The sequence below is a fragment of the Toxotes jaculatrix genome, chromosome 10 (assembly GCF_017976425.1).
Source record: "Toxotes jaculatrix isolate fToxJac2 chromosome 10, fToxJac2.pri, whole genome shotgun sequence".
Lineage (NCBI taxonomy): Eukaryota > Metazoa > Chordata > Actinopteri > Toxotidae > Toxotes > Toxotes jaculatrix.
This window is the reverse complement of record NC_054403.1, coordinates 2,972,696-2,993,052: the sequence shown is the minus strand read 5'-3', so window position 1 is coordinate 2,993,052 and position 20,357 is coordinate 2,972,696.

Genomic DNA, 20,357 nt, shown 5'->3' with positions numbered 1-20,357 from the left:
TCTAAACTTTATGCATTGACCCAGAGTAACCTACACCTGCAGTCTAATGAACCACAGCTTACACTGCTGCTCTTCATCCAGCAGAGTCCAGGTCCAGCACAATATAATACATGTGTGATAGAAACTTTCACTCTTAATTATTCATCAGATGTTTTATATAGCTCATGATACATACACTGCTCATGCAGTGATAATTTCAGGTCTACCTACAGCACTGTACATATTAAAGCTGCATAACTGTGGTTCGCTTTGCTCTTGGTCTCCATTAACGCCTGAGAAAAATCTACATTTTCCACTCCACTTTTTAGAGCTTTTTCATCTAAAACAGCTGCCAGCTGCTGCTAGAAATTAAGCTAATGGGACTGGACTTTGTGGGACAGAACACCACAGAAGACTTCAGACCCCTTCACTTTCGGTACATTTTGTTGTGTTACAGATTTCATTTTGAAGGTAGAAAACTGCCATTGAGGTCACATGAGCTGATCTCGACAGAAATGGCAGAGCAGAAAGTTGCTCTGTGAAACCTGACATTGTAAAATAAAGTCATCAGTGATTACCTGTCTTTTTTGAACAACAACACCTAATTGAGATATCCAGAAGCCTCAGTATCTCAAAGGTTTGCTTGGAGGCCACCAGAAGATCGACTAACTGTACCATGCGTTAAGGTGTTTCACACAATATTGAACATGACACAAAAGAAATTAGGGCTACTCTGGAGGTCATAGTAGCTTTGAGACAAGTTTCTGAATGTCCTTGAGTGGCCCACCCAAAGACCAGATTTAAACCCTGTGGAGAGACAGATGACAGTTCATAAGTGATTCCCATCCAGTCTGTGAGAGCTTGAGAGGATCTTGTAGGAGAATGAGGAAAACTGCTCAAATCCAGGTGAGCAAAGCTTGTAGAGACTTAAAGCTGCATTTGCTGCCATACGTGCAAAAGTGCTGAAATAAAAGTCTGATGACATCATGTGTCCCACTCAGTGATCAATGGTAGCTGGTTGCTGGATACATGGGTTGGTTCCACACCCAGGAGTTAAAAGGTGAAGGATCCTGGGAAACTGAGTTGAATGGCCCTCCTTTGCTTTTGGAACAAAGTAGCATGTGATCTCACACACCATTTGGAGTGGGCTCAGGCCCTACATTGAGTTTCAGAGAATAAGGACTGTTCTTCTCAATTTACATCATGCTTATGTTGGCTCATGTTGGCTAGCTGTGAACTTCACTTTAAGGACAGTGGGCTTGTGGGTAACGTAGCCTGTATGTAGGAGGGTGTGTTGTGGGAAATAGATCAATGCTCAGAAGGCCATCAGAAACAACACCAGAGGGTCAAAGCATCAGCTACTGGTCGATAGCGCAACCACCTAAGACTCTAATTGATTGACTACAATAAAGCCTATGACTCAATGCCCCACACATGGAAACTAGACTTCAACTTCAAGTACTGCTTGAAGTTGAAGTCTATACCAAGGTGATGCTTATACCAAGGTGATGCACTCTCCTGCTGCTATTCTGCATAAACCTGAACCCCCTCAGTCAGATCATCGCAAAGAGCAGACATGGGTACGGATTTAGAAATGAAGTGATCATCAGCCTCACTGATCCACCACACCAGGATTGACAGTGAGGGCAGTGGGATGTCATTTGGACTGGAAAAGTGTGCTCGCATGTTGGAAAATAGAGGGAGGGTGATCAGGAGCGAAGGGCTGGAGTTACTGTAAGCTTACAGTAAGGTATCATCAGCAGATAAGGTGCTGTTTTAAGACCTGTGAAATGTAAGTGAATAAAGCCCATGTCGGCTTTGATTGACAGGTTTGTCTACAGTCTTTAAATGAGGCCAATGTTTAATGTCACATGTACCAGGCTGAGCAATGTTTACTTTGAACTGCAACCATTCAACACCTGTTAGCAGAAAATTCCTGCTTAAATGGCCGACTAATAAACACTGTGACTGTGAGGTTCAACTAACCTCCCAGAGGGTTTATTACTTTTTAAATACATATTTAATGAATATAATGTCTATGTTGCTGTCTATATTGAATTTAGTGTAATCAAATACTCAGTGCTACTTCATGAAGTCATGTGGGAAAATCACTTCTACATACAAGCAACCTGTGACCAAACTTTCAAGAATTCTTGTACTGCAAAAGGTATGGGAACATAGTGCGTTACTGGGTGCAACACGTGATCCAAGAACACATCAGGCACCGACTCCAAATCCCAGTGAACAATAATGGATTTCATTTAAGATTTTTCATTAACTTCTTCAACAGACCTTTTCATTCTACAGCTGTCTGGCACCCCTTTACAGTCTTTACAGCTTGTTGCATCCACTCTGTGTCAGACATCATCAACAACACCTTTTATTGGAGCATACGTGCTGAGCAGAGAACGTGTCCCTGGTTACATAGCCATCCCAGAACACAACATCAGGATTTTCAAGGCTTTTTCCATCTGTATCTTTGACAAATACCCTTGATGACCATCAAGCCAGTGTTTCATGCTGATCAGTTTAACCCTGTGAGACCTGAACTATGAAAGAATGGTCAGAAAATTCTAATTTTTCAAATATGAACTCTTTATTTGTCCCTTTGACAAAATGTAAAAAAAAAAAATTTAAAAAAAAAAATCTAAGTATATTTTTTGTTTGTATCACACATGTCAAAACATTTAGAAAAGTGAGGAGTGTCTACCAGGAGTCAGTATACGAGCATAAGAGTTCATCTAAAAGGGTTAAATGCAAAGTTTATGCTTGATGGTGATGCAATGAGTCCCAGAAATGTGGGTATCATATATGATACGTACGGGCTCACAGGGTTAACTTTGCCCTCTTCATTCTTTATCTATCTTACCACAGTGCGTTTTTCAGGCAAAGCTCCACATCCAACCCCTTTTTTTCAAACCCCTCAACTTCAGTCCAACTATGTACGTTTCCTCTTCATGTTCACTCTCACTTTGACTCAATGAATCAGCTTTCTTTGTCTTACTCTGCCTGCAGCACTCTCTCATGCACACCCTGAATGACAGGAACTTTATGGATTGGCCCACTGCTGCGGTGGCCTACTGGTATTTGTCCCAGTATTCCTCATGGCCAATCTGTAACTCTGTTACTGCGCAGCAAATTTTTAATTCCTTATCGTAGCTTATGCATATCACAAAATCATCTACCGTGCTCAAAAAAACCACACAATCCTGCCATCTTAGCCAAGCATGAAGTAGAACTTCATCAAATGTGTAAATGAGCCATAGTCCTCCATTTGAACATTCGCCACACACTGTTTTCCCATTAATGCATGAGTTTCATAGGCTAAGTTATCAAGTTCTAACATGAAATATTTCACGTTTTAACAGGATTGCTGTGGATATTTTCAAAAAGTATGTAAAATGAATGAAGGTCCAAAGCCCAGCAGAGTGTACAACTGAAATCATCTGCATACAACTGTTTTAGAGGTTAAGGGCTCTGTGTCCAACAGCTCATAACTCATGAATATAACACTCACCTACCATCTAGTATCTCATCTGTCTAAATTAAAAATAACAATTTGTGTTACAATGGGGAACTGGAAGTATTGAAGCTGGAGTGGTCATAGTAAGGTCTGATGGCCAGTGTGTGTCTTACCCTGCAGTATAGTCATGTATTTTTGCTTGTGATGTGATATACAGCTGCACAGCGTGTCTTGGGATAGTGGTGCGCCATGTTTTCTATTGTGGCTCCAGTTCTGTCACTTTCCTGAATAAGAATAATGAGTGGAAGCGAGGTGTATCCACGTTCTGACTCCAGCTCTATCACACAAAGATATGAGATTGATATTGATTCTCTCACCTCACTTTCTGAAACAATAAATGCATTTTCCAAACATATAGAAATACTGTGTTTAAAGACACGCTGTCCTCAAAAGGAAAAAAATATTAAAATATTTATTAAAAATATATATTAAAAATATTAGTAATAGGCATATTCTCTTTAACTTTCAGACCTGAGCTAGAATGTTACATATAATCTTACATTGGTTTCATCACAGTAAAGCATCAGAAACAACCAAAAAAGAAGGTTCACTGTATAGCACTGCGAAACACAGTGAGGATTTATTTCAAAATGATGAACTAATGATGATACTTATTAGCATCAGACAAGAAGTATCAGAGAAGCAGTGACATGACGCCACAGGTTCATTCAATGGAGACATGTGCTCTCAGACTGAGGGATGGATTGCATGGCAGATTGATCCAGAGCAATTTCATCATCTAGAGCTCCACTGTGTCTTCCTCCCTCCTCCCTCTGTTTTCAGGTAAGTCAACAAAACATGTCCTCTGTGTCCAGCTCAGACACCAAGCATTGGACGCACTGTTCTGATGCTGTACAGAAAAAGAAGATGCCTTATTTTAAGGGTCTATTAATGCTTTTTCTACTATTCTCCTGGTAAGAACTATATTTTATAGATTGTAAATATAGACTTATTTTCTTTAATGCAAAAGCTGTTAATGTCCCTAGTGATTTCTCTTAAAGAACACCCATCAGATGAAGGGCTCTAATTCATAGTGACCCCATGTGAAGACGTAATCGTGTGAAAACACACTCAGTGAACCTGTATTGCACAAAGATGCTGTTTCTTGCCCATACAGAAGTGACTCCCACCTGACAGCACAGCATAATGTTGACTTTCCACTGACTTCCACACTTTACTGTCACTCAGACAGACAACAGTTGTGGTGAGGGGGGTCACTTCACTTAGATCAGTCAGGACAAAGTGAGGCTAAAGTGCAATCTGTTAGCCAATAACAGCTCTCGTTTTCAGCTTGGAGGCAATCCACCTCCTGCCTTAATTTCACTGAAACTGAACTGAACCCTGGCCTCCGATACGCCCCGACACACACAGTCTCACACACACAAAATAAAACACTCACACCGAGTATCTAATTTTGTTGAGAGGAAGACTGACAGGCTCCTGACAGCCTGTCAGACAAAGCTGAAATGACACCGCCTCTGGTAAATTATAATATGCTAATAATACCCTTCCAAAATAAGAGATAATTTAAGGGACAAAACGGAGCCACATCGAGAAGAAGACAGACACAACAGCTGCGTTTCCATCCAACTATGCAGCAAATTTACAGAGAACCTTGGAAATATTACGCACATCAAATGTTAAGCAGGGTGGTTTCTCCAGCTGGGTTAAAACCATGAGAACTAAGAAAATCATTATTTTTGTTAAGGCTCAGATTCCATGCTTTTCTGGTGATCATGGTATAAAGATATTTTACAGACTACATTTCAGAAAGTCTGAAAGCATGTCGTTAGCACTTCAACAGTCAACAGTCATGTGAAACCTGAGCAGCCTTTAATCAACAGATGTAATCTCAGTGATATTTCTGGGAAATCTTCAGCCTCAAGCAACCCTACAGATTACTTTGCCATTCAGCTTTTTTTTTAAGGTTCTAAATGTGACAGTTTCATTCAGTCTTGATACTTCATCACATCAGAATTTGCATAAAACTAATTGGATGGAATGGCAGATACATGTGGGAAGAAATGATGAGGGAAAGAAGAAGGAGGAACAGGGGAAAGCAGGTCTGTGCATCACTTATAAGTTTGACTTTCCATTGACACAATGAAAACTAGAAAACTGGAAAAATGAACAAAATTTTCTGAAATTGTATATTTTATTTGTGAGACCAGTGTAAAATACTAAGATTTTGTCTCACATACTTCTGGTGGATAGCAACCCTGCAAATCAGACAGATGAAGCTAAATGTTACAATCTTTGTTGCTTGGGTTTGTCAAATTGCCATTTTAGTCCCTCAGTCTACACTCAATAATTCATAATGACAAAATTAAAACATGTTTTTAGAAATTCTAGTGACGGTAAAACACTGTAATCTCTGATTTACAAAAGTGTTCAAACCCTTTGCTGTGGCACACCAAACTGTGGTCAGCTGCATCTTTTTTGTTTCAGTGCTCTTTGAGAGTATATAAAGTCCCACAATTCACACTGCAAGTCAGGACAAAAACCACGGCATGATCCAAGGAAATCTCTGCAGAGCTCCCGTGAAATTGTGGTGAGGCATAGACCAAGGCAAGGGTTTAAAAGCATTTCAAAAGCTTTGATTGTTCCCAGGAGCACAGTGGCCTCAATCACTGTGAAATGGAAGAAATGTGGAGCCACCAGGACTCTTCCTACTGTTCGCTGACCAACCAAACTGACTGAATGCAGCCAAACACAGAGGTCCTTGAATCAAATCTGCTCCAAAGTCCATGTGATCTGACACTGGAGCGACGGTTCACCCTTCAGCACTACAATGACCTGAAGCAAACAGGTAAGACAACACTGGAGTGGCTTCAGGACAAGTCTCTAACTGTCCCAGCCAACGTCCAGACTTAAACCCCACAGAACATCTGTCAGAGACCTGAAGATGACAGTTCACAGACACTTCACATCCAATCTGAAGGAGCTTGAGAGGATCTGACAGGAAGAATGAGATAAACTGCCCAAATGCAGGTTACAGAGCTTGTAGAGACTTAACCAAGAAGACCTGAAGCTGTAACTGCTGCCAAAGAGGCTTCTACAAAGAACTGGATCAAGGCTCTGAAGACTTCTGGAAATGACAGAGTTCAGTTGTTGTTAAATTCAGTTTTTAATACATTTGATGACAAAGGGTGAAATTAGCTCATCACACCATGATAGCTTCTGACATTGTATTTCATGAGAAAAACTGAACTTTTGAATGGCACCTAGTGGCCTTCAGTGGTATTGCATTTTAAGGCATGACCTTTTCACACCCTACATCCATTTTTACATACAGGCTACAGTACTCATGTAATAATGCGGTAATAACTATTGAGTACACGTGATTCGTAACGTCAGCAGGCTGATGGGAGTGATCCCATCACAAGATGGTCTTTAGTTTTCATTTTTAATTATTTGATTTTATTTGATGATTCCTCTGTGAAGCACTATGGGCAACATTTGTTGTTTTTTAGAGGGTGTTCTCAAATCTGCATCTGATCTGAATGCAATTTGTGTCTCACAAATGCTGCTGAAGAAAGATCCTCAGTGTGATGTATGTATCCTACCCTACCTCGATTATTTAAGGAGAAGACATCCTTATTTACTCTGTGTGGGGCTACACAGTTTACCATATGAATAGACATGAGAGAGCACAGAAAAGGAGAAGGTGAAGAGTGACAGTGTGTTAGACAGTGTTAACAGAGAAACCAAAATTGGAGGGAAGCAAAGAAGAGATAGGAGAAAGAGTAATAGGAGAGAAAACAGAATAAAAATGAAAGAAAGAAAGACCCGAGCAAAGAGAGAGCTGTGTTTTACCACCCCAGAGGCAGCAGCTTTCCTCAGATAAGAGACGGAAAACAAGCAGCAACTGGTAATTGTTTTGCGTGAGCAATTCCCAAAGGCTTGATGGCAAGAAATCAGCATAAAAAGATAATTAAAAAGTTACTGTGAATGGCTGAGCCACTCAGCCTGTTTATTTGTGTGATAGCAGGAGTGAGAAAGCGACAGACAGACAGAGGGGGAGAGAGAGAGAGAGAGAAAATAGCAATCGTGCCCATGGCTAAACATATGGAGGCCTGTTACTCACAGCCCAGGCAGTCAAATGTCAGAGGCTTGGAGTCTGGTGTAGATGCACAGCAGAGAGATGCAGAGCAGCCACATCTCTGTTGGAGAAGAGGCTCACACAACCTGATGAAAGGACAAAGAGAGAGAGTCTTTATTATTACAAAAGCTTTTAAAGAAAAAAGAGGGATGAATGTGGAGATGCATGGAGAGGTACCAACAGAGGGAAGTAAGAGCTAATTCATCGCCTTTTTGCACGTGTAGTAGTAATCGTCAGTGTCTTCTCAGCTTTCACTACCAGCAGAGCCTCACATCCACCTGCACCCAACTCTCTCATCAGCTTCAGTCCTCTCATCTTGCTCTAAGAAAGAAGGCCAATAAGTGCATTTGCCAAAATGTTGAACTGTTCCTTTAACTGTAAAACATAGCTCCCTGCAGTCCATTCACAGCTGCTTGGCCTTAAGTTTCCACTGAGGACTACAATAAGAGGGTGTATTTGTTTTGTGCATGTTGTTTCTTAATAACACGCAACACACATCAGTGAATGTCTGTCAGCCTATCTGTGTGTGTGTGTGTGTGTGTGTTTTATGGCACTAACTTGTGGTTGGACAACAGCAGCCTTGACAAAACGGGCCAGAATAGGTGTTACAGCAGGAGGCAGTGATGTGAGTGCTTCCTGTGTGAAGCCTCCTGCCTCAGCAGCCTCAATATCCATTTTATTGAACACACACATGCACACGCACATACACATACACACACACACACACACACACACACACACACAAACAAATGGGAGTCCAAATAAAATGGAGAAAGGGAACATGTCAGCAGTCGGTGCTCTTCTCCTAGTGGTGTGTTATTGGATTTCTGCAACCCCACCACCACCACCACCAGGAATCACATTTAATGATGACTCTCAACACCTGCAATCACGAACACAAACATTTGGCGAGAGGAGCGGAGAGGTAGAATCGTCAGCTCCTCCTCCTCCTCTTCTCCTCCCCTCATCAATATGCCTGAACTGTGGCTTCCATGGAGCAGGGATCTATTGTATATCGATCAGCAGCTAACCGGGCCAGCCTGCTGACATTTTAACACTCAGCTATGAGCAGTAAAAGGATCAGGAGAATGGTCAGGTGCAGAGAGCTGGAAATATAAAATGTCAGTCTATGGATGTTTTTTTGTCCAAGAAGCTTTATCTGAATATCTAAGTGGAAGCTTTAAGGGGAATTACACGAGTAATCTTCAGTGAACAGGTGACCAATAGATGTAATACTGTTGAAACATGTCGGTTTGGGATGTACACGTATTCACATGAGAATAGATGAGAAAATTAGTACAGCTATAATGTCTAAGCACAAAGCTGTAGCCAGTATAAAGACTGGAAATACATATATATAAGAAATACAGATAAGAAATATAATAATAAATTGAAATACATAATAAATAAATCTATTGCAATTTGTAGATTTATGGATTTATCTATGCAAAGCTAGGCTAACCTCATCCTGACACAGCTTCATGCAATCCCACCATTCGGTGCCCAGTAACAAAAAGACATTCACATGTTTCAGTAATTGTGTGATTTAAAAATGCCAAGTGTTATATGTTACATATATATCCTACATGTGAATATATGTTTCAGCAGTGGGGATCCTAGACTCTGGGGGGCCGCTGGCAGAGAAGCCCATTGAGGCCCTCCATTGTTTTTTTGCAAATGTTTTAATGAGTTCAAAGCTGATAGAGTTTTCTAGAAGAATATTATGGGAATTTTCATGAGCAGAAAGTTACTGAAACACACACATACACACACATTTTGAAACACTGTAAAACGGGATGTCCCTAATATTTGGGTGATCTTTCCTCCAGCACCATCCTCAGGCCAAAATTTCCACACATATATCAACATCTGGCAGATGCAGCTCGCCACCATTTTTTCTGCCCTACAGTAACGGTGCCAAGGCGACAACCCCTTGTACCTTTATTGATCCTTGACCTTTGTTCTAGTGTTGCCGTCAGAAAACTTAACAGAGTAGCAGATGCCACTGCAACACCTAATGGGGATACCAATAAACAATAAACAATCACCAGTAACATTACATGCTGTCCATCGGTCTCAGATTTAGTGGCTGTAATAAAAAAGAATTATAGCCTCAAGGGGAGAGCTCCAGCCAGCTATGCTTTTAGTTAGCGCTGTGCTAACGTACACAGAGACGCCTCTGCTCATGCAGATAAACAAAAGCCTCAGTGTGTCACACATCTCCAGTCAAGAACCCACTCTAGGCTTTTCACAGTAGAGATCTGAGGCTCCCACTCTGCAGGGTGGGGGCTCTGAGTGCACATGGCATTTTCTTTTCTCGTGTTTTAGTGCCACAGATTCAGACAGACACACAGACTGTGAGGGACTAAGGTGAGTCACTATGGTAAAGTATGGCACAGCAGGTTACCAGTTCATTAGCGTATTTCCTCAGATAAAAACCAGTAGTCAGTTAAAAACCAGGTGTCTGATAGCTGGAGGTGAGGTCGACATGAACGAATAAAGACCAGTCCCCCAATATAAGCCGGGAAAAAAAAAAACAAGGGTGGATAAACTCTGGTTAAGCATGGTGTTTCTGTATTAATGTGAAAATCTTTCAGCAAACCTGTCTGTTCTCATCCGTTCCATCGCTGTGATTTTCACCATGATAAAGGCTTTCTTTCTTTTCAGCCTGTCTCTCCACTGCATTATGTTGCTTTGCTGGTGAGTCATTCAGGAAACTGTTATCGTTTGCTATTAAGAGCAGATTTCTCAATAAAGAAATCCAACCTCTATCCATCATATTATCAGGAAGTATACCCAATATGAAAAGAGCTGGATCTAAAGTAAACTTAATCCCCAAAATCTGTTTAATCCCTTTTTTTGAGCTTTGGGCAGAATAATGTGTGTGAAGTCCCCCACCGATCCACAGCTCCCTCCAGCATGGTTCAGATGTAATGCAGTATTTTGAAGTGATAGATGGAGAGTTAATATCCCTCCATGTTGGGCTGATAGAGGAGTTTATGTCCTCCACAGGACATGGAGGACATGAACATAAACAGCTCTGTTGTCTGTGACAGGAGCCCTAAGGGCAGCCAGAGGTCCAGCTCAGCCCCCGGCCCTTATCTTACTGGACCTATCCTCAGCCTCTGACATGGAGAACCACTGCATCCTGCTATCTGTGCTCTCCGATGTGGGCATCTCATTTTAATCCTATCTCACTGGGCTTTCCTTCAGTGTGTCATGGCAAGGACATACAACCCAATCCCATCCCCTCCCCACCAAGACCCCCCTCTCTTTGCAGTGTTCACCACCAAGTATGGATTCTCTTATATTACTGTTCGGACACTGGTGACATCATCTAAGTTCGGACCATGTTAGGTATGACATACAGTATGTGGTCCTAGCCTAGCATTTAAAGACTTAGGCCAGTACCTATAGTCCAGATAGAAACCGACTCCAATCCATTGTGTGCCAGAAATGGGGGAATGAGGTTGCAATTTTTTTTTTCCAGCAGAAGAACAGAAAGACTACATAATTAACATTTTCTAAATGCTCTATACATGTTTTTAATATATAGTATGTGTTGGCAGAGAGCTCCTCTTTTTCCTCCTCTGCCCCAGAACCTGCACTGAAGGTCGCACTTTTAGGAGTAAACACAACATTGTCATGCTAAAGAGTGTACTAAGATACAATATAATATAAACTAACACCCTAACATGCCTAACTCACACTTTATGTGTATTATTAGTGCACTTCTTTACCTGATCTCCTGCACTTTGTCTTGTTGAATAGATTTAGAAGTTAATGATTCAAGGTCACCTACTGCACTGAGCTTTAGTGTCATTCCTTCCTATGTGAAACCTTTGAATGTTTTCTCCCATTTTTCATCTATTATTATAATACTTCTGTTAAACTCCCGTTTTATCTTTGACATCCATATTATTATCATCGGGTTCATCTCTTCCTCTGTGAATGACATTAACAGTTCCCTCTAGTTTGAATTACTTTCGATTTTGCAGCAAATGTTTGCACTGTTGTTTGCACTTCTCTTTTTTTTTTTTTTTCTTAGTGCTTCTCAGTTTTTCGGAGCTTGGTCATTACAAGTAAATGGACAAATGTTCTGTCAGGAATAGAACTGCAAAGAACTCTGGGAAGTGACCACAGATCTCCAGTGCTATTTGCAGTGTGCCAGTAAAAATTAAGTTATTTTCACAGTAAATATTCATCACCGATTTATGAAACCATATTATTGACAATGACTAATCCATGCCTGCAGTTGTCTAATCTACTGCTAGTTACAATAGACAAGACTGTGTCCATGTTCCTGTATGAATGTTTAAGTCCAGATGTTCTTAACAATGAAAACAACAGCATTTGTCAAACCACCATCTCACCCAAACAGTAGCCAAGCAGTTTGTGTGTCTGAGCCGCAGTGGTGACAGATCAGAAACTATAGCATACAAACGTTTCTAACAGTTCTAGATGCTACTGACAAATGACCACCATCATGCCGACAAGGCACCAGGTTGAGCAATGATTTGGAAGGCAAATGATTCACAGCATTTTTTACCCTCGGTTTGCAGAGCTGGTTCTGAGCCCCTGTAGTTGATGATGTTCCTACTTCAAATGTTTAACAGCCTCCCAGTCCAAGAGAAAAGTCTTTTCTCCTCCAGGACCTCCTCCTACCCTTGCACTCGTTTGACTTGCATGTGATCTCTCTTTGTTTCTTGCGTCTGTGCTGTTAAATAGTTGGGACAGTCTGTGCACAGAATCCCTTGGTTTGTTTGAAAGTGAATAGATTTGACCTCAATCTGGAAATTGAGGAGCAGTGACGCTGTGGTGGAGGCTCGTGGTGAACCAGCGTCTTGCTACAGTTAGACTCCACACTGCAGTTTACCCACAAAGCTGTGCAGGCAACACAAGACAAGTTTTCAATAGATCAGACAAACAGAATCTCAGCCATATATCTGAAGATGTGTGTGTGTTTGTGAGTATCAGTCAGTTCTGTCCTCGCAGAGACTGGTGCTGGATTAAGAGACAAATATGTTCAAAGCTTTAGACTAATACCTGATGACGCACTCACACACAGTTTTATTCACCCCCCCCCCCCCCCCCCCCCTCTGCTTCCATCCCTGTCAGTTCCTCTGACACTGCAGTGTTCCACATGGCAGAGCTGAGCACAGCCCACGTCCCTACAAATGCAACATTCACTTTTAACACACATATACCCACACACACACACACATATGTCTGTCTAGCTCTCTATCATCTAGATCCCTTCAGTATGTAAAACCACATCCCCACACTGTGTACATACAGTAAAGATGTCTTCTGACACTCACAGAGACTCAGCTGCCTTGGTGAAGGACCACACCAGTGATTTTGCATGTTTTAGCCAATTTACCACCCGTCACATTTACTATACACTACAGCTGAACATTTTATAAGTCAGTATCCACCTTCCAGGCAGCCATTGGCTTCCTGGCTCCCATTTAATTCACTTCTCTACTACAGTCAGTTTACAGAGAGCAGAAACACTAGAAATTTGAGATACTGTAACTAATCAGCTGCAATGAACATCGTGCCTTTATAGTTGTGGAAAATAGCACAGCATGCATGTCTGCATTTAACAGCTGAATGCTATGAATTAAAGTAATAGAAAAGCAGTAGAACTATCTGTAAAGAATAGATTACTCTGTATAATTTAGGTGACCAGCCAGAGCCACTGTAACACTAATGTTTGTCCACTGAAACTGGCTCAGTCAAACAGATAAAGGACTCAAAAGCATGACTTCCTGTGTTTGAATCCCAGGATACCTGCATGCCAACCCCACCTCTCTTCCATGTTTTATTCCATTTCCACTGATGATGATGATGATGATGATGCATATGCCAAATATAAGGATACAAAACAAGACCAGGTCAAAACCCCCTAAGTGGCTAAATCATGTATGGTTAATGTAAAAAAAAATTGTGGACGTAGTTGAAAACTGTTGTCGTACAGCTGTAAACAACTACTTTGCGTCATATTTGCATTCAGCCTAGTTTCAGTTGGTTTAGTCCTTTATCTGTTTGCTTCTCCCCTCCTCTCTGTGCTCACATATACAGTATTCATTCATCTGAATTCACAGTAAAGCTGTTCTCACTGACACGTTTCTCTGTTTCTGTGACAGACAATGGAAGAAGTATGAAACAGAGAACTGAAGCGTGTCCCATTAAGATCCACATTAGAGACAAGGCACTTCCAAGCTGCTGCTCTGCTGCTGAAATCCTGATTTTAAAATCCTGTGCTGTGATTTCATCTGGATTTACCTGTAAAATGATCAGTCAAAAGGAAAGTTAAGCTCATTCATGTCTATGTCAGCTGCCGTGTGGTCAGTTCAATAAGAGGGGTGCGTCAGTGGGAGGGAAAGCCCGAACTTTGGAAACTCTGGTCTTTGGAAAGTAGCTAAGGTTTATCCCGAAAGTCACTACATTTGTCGCAAAGTGCTTTGCCCTGGTTATTATCCTCCTTTATCTCAGCCTTGACTGTGTGAGGGACCGTTGACAGTCAGTCTTGGTCTTACACCCACAAAGCTGCAGTCTTGGCGTCACCTGAATTTAGGGGAATATTTTTCACATGGCCAAACAAACCAAACTAAAAGCAGCGAATACTCTGTGCTGTAGTAATCCAGCAGCAGTGACATTCCTAATGGCCTCGCATTTCTTTCCACTGTCACACTGGGAGGAACATTTCCCCCCATGGATGGTTTTAATGTGAGTCTCTTGAGCAGCTGGGGAGGCCGACAAGTCAGTTATATTTTAAGTCATTGAAGCAGCAATTCTCCTATCAGTGACCTGTCAGCTTTGATCTGAGGGTGGGATGTATTTGATAAACAGGCTCGTCTAATGCTGCTGACACCTGAAATGAAGCTCACCACACCTCCGAGTTGCAGTCGGTCTGACGCTTCGCCACCTCAAAGAAAAACACTTGAAGAGTAGACGGGCATCATTTGGCAGACTGTGTGTCGTGTGTGTGTGTGTGTGTGACCAACTCTGTCTTCTAACGTCATCTTCCCAAGGTTTTAGCTGTAATCTCTGCTGTCTAAAAACAACAGTCTGTCCCTCTCTGTCCCTTTAAAGCTGCTCCGGCTATTTCTGAACCAGCCACAGCACCTCGACTGGCCTGTTCTGACAATGTGATGACATTTAATCCATCTTGGGTTTGTAGGAAATAGTGTAGATTAAAGTCAGCGATCAAAAAAATAAATAAATAAAAAGCAGTTATTTTAAAGTAAACCTCACCACAGATACAACACATGACAAACTGTTGAGTTATACTAACCTCCAAGGTTGAATTCTCAAATTTGAGCACACCTTCACAAGACATGTGATCAGTCCTAATGCACAAAACGTGTTATAAATTATCATTGTTATAGTTTTGTTGAAGATGATTTGTTAATTCTATTCTTCAACTAAACTATTTCTATCAACATCTTATAAAGATCAATGTTTTTAGTTGTTAACATTTTACTTTATGCCTCATTGCGCTGCATGGCCAACGTGTGTAAAGTATATAACTGCTATTGTACGCTGTGTGGCTCTATGCTACCACGTAGCATTGAACGACTACTACTAAAATTAGCTGCACATGACTGTAATCATTGTACTGTCTCATCAGTATTTTGCTTTCCTCTTTTTTATTTATTTATTTATTGTCTTCTTTCTGATTTCATTGCTTATCTTGTTACTTCACTGCTTGTAGAACATCTTGCCGGAGGACTGCTGCTGCAAAATGAACCAGCTGGCCACTGGCACATTCACAGAACTGTTGATTAATGCGCATTGAAAATAAATGAAATTAACTTAATTTTAGTAAATTGTGTTTTACTGATATCAGTGACGTTGTGAATGAGGTTTTCTTTTTTTCAGTAAACTTCGGTAATTCTAATTTTTACTCTGTTGATTATTGGCTGCTTCAGTGGAAGAAACCTTACCCCAGTACCACCAGTACTCCCCACACTTACATACTGTGGACTTAAATGCAGTTCTCTTAACTTTGTTTCCACAACTAATACAAACCTAACAGTACATCCCAAAAAAAGTTGACATACTTTCTATCTCAGTTGATCATATTTTATCAAGTGCAGATGAGTGAGCTCAGCTGGAGCAGCTCTGACCGGTGTAGGAGGCACTATAGTAGTAATACAAAGCTTCTTCTCTGCTACATTCCATACATTCATTTAACAAGTGATGTACAAAGAGATGTAAACAGAATAAGAGACATAGTGCAGTTCCATGTTCCAACTGACAAGTGCCACAGGGCTGAAGATCCATGAAGGATGAAGTGCAAAGCAAACGAGAGAGAGAGAGAGAGAGAGAGAGAGAGAGAGAGAGAGAGAGAGAGAGAGAGAGAGAGAGAGAGATTTGAGTCTAGTTCAGCATCTCATTCCATCACCACAGGATCATACAGGAGAAGATTTGAGATGTCCTGCCTCACAGTGATGGTTGAAAAAGTCTTCATCCGTTTGTAGATCAAAGTAGGTTCCTAAACCTGAATGAGGGAGTTCACGTAGGTGAATGTGGGAAGTAGCTACTCCACAGGCAAGGAGCCAGACACGAGCTGTCTTTGGCTGGTTGAAGACCAAGTGTCCTGGCACATTTTTCACTATTATGCAGATTCTGTTGGTGAGAGTGAGGTGGACTGGCACATTCACTGTCCTCAGTGAATGTGCCAGGCTGAGGTGGGTATCATCAGCATAACAGAGGTGAGAGGATAATCAGACCCTGGGAGGTGGTGTAGAGTCAGTAGGACAGGGGACCAAGCACAGATCCTAGATGTACCTCAGGAGAAACCACCAGACTGGTGTCAAGACTCCGATCACAGAAATTTCAGTATTTGGATTTACAACAGCCTGTTTTAGTTGGTCTCAAAATATTCTAATGTTTGATCAAAGCGCCTGCATCACTAAATTAAATAATAAAGTATGAACTTTATTTGAGAATAACCTCCAAAAATAATAATAAAAAAAATCTGAAAAGCTCTCCTGGTTATTTTGCAGGCACTTCACCACTGAACTTTTCCCTCTTCTAATTTCCCTTTCCTCATTCTCTTTCCACTTTTCCCTTCTTTCCTATTTCCCTTATCTACCTCATGGCCTCTCCTCTTCTCCTCCCTCCCTCCCTCCCTCCCCCCGTCCACTCATTTCCTTCCCTCTCCTCTTCCTATTCACATCACAGCTGAAGATACTGTTGGTGCTAGTAAGAGAGGAGTGAGAGAAAAAAAAGGGCTCTCACCTGTAATAAACATTTTGTCGTTCACAGAGATGCCCATTCTTGCAGATACATAATTCATAGACAGAGTCCTCTGTTCTCTCTCACTGAGAATAAATATCATCTTTTATTTTACTCCTCCCTCCTTCCTCTCCCTCGTCTCCCTGTCTCATTCCCTCTGATCCCCCCCGTTCCTCCACCCTCTCTTGTCATCTATGAAGGATTTCTTTATAAAGCCAAGCAGTGACAGTATGCTGTGTTAGCATTTAGTTTAAATGTGTGCGCAGGGCTGAGCCGTGCCCTGTTTTAAAGACGCAATAAAGCTAATCTATTTGCCAGAGAAGTACACACACACTCACACACACACAGACACACACACATTGTCCTGGAAGCACATACTGTACACTGTAATACACAGACGGTGTGGTGATAAGGATATCTGAATGGCAGCTTCCACCAATATGTCTTTTTTGAAGGTTATCACTTGGAAGGGGAGGGGGAAGATGGGTTTATTCTCTGAGAATCTCTAGTCCTATACTGCAGGCTGTGAAAGCAAACAGAGGAAGGATTAGTAGTTAGTTAGTTCTCTTTTTCTAACTCTCTAAGAAACATTTCATTGCTTTTTTTTCCCTCCATCCCATAAATCTGTTCTTAATCTGGTTGCTTGTGGTTGACACACAAACATGGCTGGTGGCTTCACATGGTCTCAGTAGGTTAGACCGTAGCTGTTCTGAATGGTCATTTGAAGCCCGCATCATAGCCTTCTTCTGACTGCATCGTGCTGCTTCACCAATCTGTCTCTGAGAAACGTGTGTCCTTTATAGTCCCTGTACTCAGTCATACAAATGTGGATAATAAAGCACATGACAATGTTACAAACCATACTCTCTCCGGGCCAATGGGTTGTTGTTTTTATAAAGTAAAAAAAAAAATCCTCCTACACTACAAGAGAACCACACCTCCACCTCCACGACAGCAAAACAACAGTCTCCAAATCATATTGATCAGTTGTGTTCAGAGAAGAACTTGTCACAAAAACATCACAGATTTTTCATTAGCCCTGGTTGGTGGTCCAGTTCAGCCACGTTGTGCCAAGCCAAGCCATGATTACATGTGTTTCCAGCACAACCTCACAGCAAGGGGGTGGGGGGTGGGGGGGGGGGGGTAGCTGTGCTGAGCTTCACCGCTGTGGTCAGCTGTGACAGTCCCCCCCCCCCCCGCCCCCCTTCAGCTGTGTCCTCAGTCGCTACACTCACGGTCTTTCCACCGTCAAACTTGTGGGATTTATTGTGAAGAAATGACAGGAAGTGCAATGTGTTTATCGGAGAATTAGAAGAACTTCATTAGCTGTGCAGGTGAACAGCTTCCCTTGCTTATGCAGTACAGTGGAAAAACACGCCTCGGCACGACTTACGCCTCCCACAATGTAAAAACCCCTGTGAGTCTAATCCTGGCTGTGTGCCTGTGATTGTACCTGTTTCACTGAGAGTAATTGCCTGAGGTCAGGAGAAAACAGAACAATAAGCATTTTTTTTTTTCATCGTCCCTCTTGCTGTGCAGACTGATCCATAATAATGGCTATGACCTCTCCTGCTCCCACGGGTCTGTTCTGTGCCGACCTCATCCACCTGTATCTCTGCTAATGCTCCTCGCCTTCAACAGAACAATGAGGCGATGGCGACTCTGCTTTGAGAGGTTAATGAATCACAATAACCGTGGTGACTCACGAATGCCTCTGGGTTTTTACCGTAGCGACTGTACTCCAAGCATGTGTCATCTCTAAGCACCGGTGATGTCAGTCATCAGAGATGCTATTAGACCAAAGCACAGCCACTGCCTTCTTCTTCAGCTGAGCTGTGTGTGTGTGTGTGTGTGTGTGTGTGTGTGTGTGTGTGTGTGTGTGTGTGTGCATGCGAGCACTAACACTCCACAGGATAAAATGCTCTAAATTTACTGTTGCATTTACCAGAGCGGGCAGAAAGAGTTGTTTCCTTGAAATATGTGTGTGTTTGTGTGTACGAAAAGTGGGGTTTTATGTGTGTGTGTGTGTCCGTGCACATGGAAGTGGGTGTTGCACCCAGGCTTCCCTGTTTGGCTGTGTGGTGATCTGAATCTTTGTTTTGTTTATTTGATGGTGTTAAATGATTGGTCATACCCAGACAGCTTCTGAATGATAATCAAGAAGACTTTGTTTGAATGTGTGTGTGTGTGTGTGTGCTTCATTTACAGTGACACTCTGTGAGCCTCTCTCTCTAGGCACTGACAAATGATGTGATGTTACCTGTGGTGCAACAGTGCCCCCTGCAGGAGGAGGAACTCACCTTTGTCTTGTCTGTGGACAGCAATAAAAAAAAAAAAAAAGACTGATGGATTGGGATCAGCGATGCCTGCGGGTGAGTATTGGTGCTCATTGAAGACTAAGGTTAGCATTATAGATTAGATTAGATCAGATTTCAGTGCTCCTCATGGAAAACCATGTTGTTCAAGGGTCAAAACTGTAATATGAAATATGGAAAACTATTCGGCAGCTTGTATTAAACATTTATTTAGCACACATAAGCACAGTATAAATTGAGAAATTAAAGCAGCAAAGATTTTTGTAGCCAATTAACAGTGAGATTTTATCACTTTATAAAGCTGTTGTTTAGAAAACAGCTGCTAATTTATACATCCACCTGTCACTCTCACTATCTTTGAGAACTGGTTTAGTCTCCACCAACTCCTGAGAAAAATATCTGTCTCTTCACCTGCTAAATGCTCCAGTATGTTCACCCGCTAATCACTAGCTCTGTCATTTGCTGCTGAGAAGATAGTAAACAGTGGGTTTATCACTTTTTTTTTTTCTGTTTTTTTTGCACTGCTGGAAACAAAGGCTGATGAAAGCAGTGTTAATTGATAACCCTTTTTTTTCCCCCACAAAGAAAACAAACCTAAAACTAAATGAAACGTAAACTCTGATAAGGAAAAGTGTGATAAAATGCATTATATTTTTCATCAGTGATTAAAAACTAGATAATAATGTGAAAGCATAAATGAACTGATTCCTGCTTTAATGAAAAGTCTTATTCAGCAATGTGCCTGTGTCAGTAGAATCATTACAAATGTTTCCTCCACTTGCTAAAAGTATCCTTTGGTCAGAAAATGATTTCTGTGTTTCACCTGTTGCACCATGAAGAAGAAGCATCATGAGTTGAGTAATATTCTGTCTCAATCAGTATTGTGACCTGATGTTAGCAGTCCTTGGAAGAGACAGGTGGTGACAGGACACCATCTGGAGCGGGGGTGTCAAACCTGTTCCACAAAGGGCCGGTGTGGCTGCAGGTTTTTGTTCCAACCAATCAAGAGCACACAGTTTGACCAATCAACTGTCTGAAGACTGAGATCAGTTGATTAAATGAGTCAAGTCTGGTGTGCTGCTGCTTGGTTGGAACAAAAACCTGCAGCCACACCGGCCCTTTGTGGAACAGGTTTGACACCCCTGATCTAGAGTCAGTTCCAAACATCTGGGACAACCTATCCATT